Here is a 2,584-nt window from a genome sequence, read left to right on the forward strand (position 1 = left end):
CTTTGCCTCCTCCATGGAAGGCTAGATTGTAGTACTCTTTAACTTGATTTAATGCATTTTCATTTTCCTTGCATTTTCATTTCTAGTTCAAATTTAATGGAAGGCTAAAACCATTGGGTTGGCTTCTTGTTATGGATTGTAATCTCTGTTTGAGGTTGGGTATGTTTGTGTGTCTCTGTTCTACTTTGTTCTTCTTCATTCAACCTCTATATTAGTATGTCCATGCTTAATGGGCTATGCTTAATGACACAGTTGCTTAATCTGTGAAGAGGTTGATGTTGTATACGTTTGCTTAATTCGTGTAGGGAAATCTTGAGTTAATCTTCGCTTAGTTGGTTAACTCAGATGGAACAAGGATTAAGTAGTTAACAGAGCAATCTTATTGTAAATCAAGGATAAGAGAGTTACAATCCGAACAAGGAGCCAATCTATTTTACTTATTGTGTTATCTGTATTTTATTGTGTTATAAACTTAAAATTTAAACAACCAAAATCCCCCCCCCCCCACTTCGTGTGTTTAAGCCTTTGACAGAGAAAAATGGTCATTGAGAGACGACCTAGGACAACTTCCTAGTACTACATTTAATTGTTTTTATTTGACCGGATACGACTTCGATCAAATTTGGCGCCGTTGCCGGGGACCATCAGTTTCTGTAAAAGGCCGTGTGTTTATGTGTATTTGTTATTGTGATGTTCTGTCTTGTGTTTTGTGTTTTATGTTTTAGAGTCTTTGTCAATTTTTGTGTGTTTTGTTTTAGTGTATTAATGTGAATGTGAATAGTGCAGAATATTAGAATAGTAGCTAATGATTTTAGGATAATATTGGTGCATTAGTTTTGTTGTTTTCTAAGTTTTCATAAAAATCCCCCTTTGTTCACTATTACTATAGTGGTGCATGTAGTGTATGACTAGGAACAATCCACACACTTTGCATCCATTTGATCCTGAAATAGATAGAACATACCATAGATTAGTTAGAGAGCATATAGTCTCACCTGAGAGTGATACCCATAGTGTGAGTGTAGCATCTGAAGTTGACTCAACTGAAAACATGGCTGACCAACCTGGACCTCGAGAGAGAACACTTAGGGAAATGGCTGCACCTGATTTTACTTATGAGAGTTTATGCATTCAATACCCTGAGGAAGATGTTCCTTTTGTGCTTAAAACTGGACTAATCCATTTGCTGCCTAAGTTTCATGGTCGTGCAGGTGAAGACCCACATAAGCATCTCAAGGAGTTCCACATTGTTTGTTCCACCATGAGGCCACCTAATGTCCCTGAAGATCACATCTATCTGAAAGCATTCCCTTTTTCATTAGAGGATCTTGCTAAGGACTGGTTGTACTATCTGGCTCCTGGTTCAATAACAGGCTGGGATGACTTGAAGAGAGTATTCCTCGAAAAATTCTTCCCTGCATCCAGGACCACTGCAATTCGGAAGGATATATCTGGAATTAGACAACTCATTGGGGAGAGCTTATATGAGTACTGGGAAAGATTCAAGAGGTTGTGTGCTAGCTGCCCTCACCATCAAATTTCTGAGCAGCTATTATTATAGTATTTCTATGAGGGGTTGAACATGATGGATAGAAGCATGATTGATGCAGCTAGTGGAGGAGCCTTAGGAGATATGACACCTGCTTCTGCTAGAGGGTTGATTGAAAAAATGGCGTCTAACTCACAACAATTCAATATGAGGAGTGATTCCATAGTTGTGAGGGGTGTGCATGATATGGTAGCCCCAGATTCCACTGAACACAAAAAGTTGGAGAGTAAGATTGATGCTCTCACCACCTTGGTCTCACAACTGGCTACAAATCAAAAGTCAGGTCCACCACCAGCAAAGGTATGTGGAATTTGCACTTCAATTAATCATCCAACTGATGCTTGTCCCTCCTTGCAAGACTCTTCTATAGGTCCTGATGCCCCACAAGCCTATGCTGCAAATATCTACAATAACAGACCAACACAGCAACAACAACAGCAAAGTTATGACCTCTCCAGCAATAGGTACAATCCAGGTTGGAGAAATCATCCTAATCTCAGATGGTCTAACCAGCAGCAACAACAACAACAACCATCACCTCCCTTCCAAAACAATGCTGGTCCTAGCAGATATGTGCCTCCTCCTATCCTACAGCAGCAACAGAGACAACATGAAGCTCCTGCACCACCAGCTCCTCAACCATCTACTTCTGAACCTACATTAGAGGAGTTAGTGAGGCAGATGACTCTTCAAAACATGCAGTTCCAACAAGAGACCAGAGCTTCCATTCAAAGTTTGACAAACCAAATGGGGCAGATGGCCACTCAACTCAATCAAGCACAGTCCCAAAATTCAGACAAGCTACCTTCACAAACTGTGCAAAATCCGAAGAATGTAAGTGCCATCACCTTGAGGTCTGGCAAACAAATTGACATCCCAACACCACCTACAGTTGTTGTACCTCCACCTGAGCCTTCACTTGAGAAAGAGAGCCATACAGGTAGTAGTAAAAATTTTCATGCAGGTGGACCTTCTTCTAGTGCATGCACTGATAATCTATATCAAGCTCCTGTTCCTCTTCCATTTCCGCCAAAA

The 2,584-nt window shown here is 40.6% G+C and overlaps 1 non-coding gene across 1 annotated transcript; it reads right to left on the minus strand.

Annotated features, from left to right (window-relative positions):
* Positions 1-1,434: 1,434 nt before the first annotated feature.
* Positions 1,435-1,539, minus strand: LOC145954026 (small nucleolar RNA R71). Its single transcript, XR_014431237.1, has one exon. It is a non-coding gene; the product is annotated as a small nucleolar RNA R71 (small nucleolar RNA).
* Between the last annotated feature and the right edge of the window lie 1,045 nt (positions 1,540-2,584).

This window comes from Cajanus cajan, chromosome 1 (assembly GCF_000230855.2).
Source record: "Cajanus cajan strain Asha chromosome 1, NIPB_CcT2T_4, whole genome shotgun sequence".
In the NCBI taxonomy this organism is placed as follows: domain Eukaryota; kingdom Viridiplantae; phylum Streptophyta; class Magnoliopsida; order Fabales; family Fabaceae; genus Cajanus; species Cajanus cajan.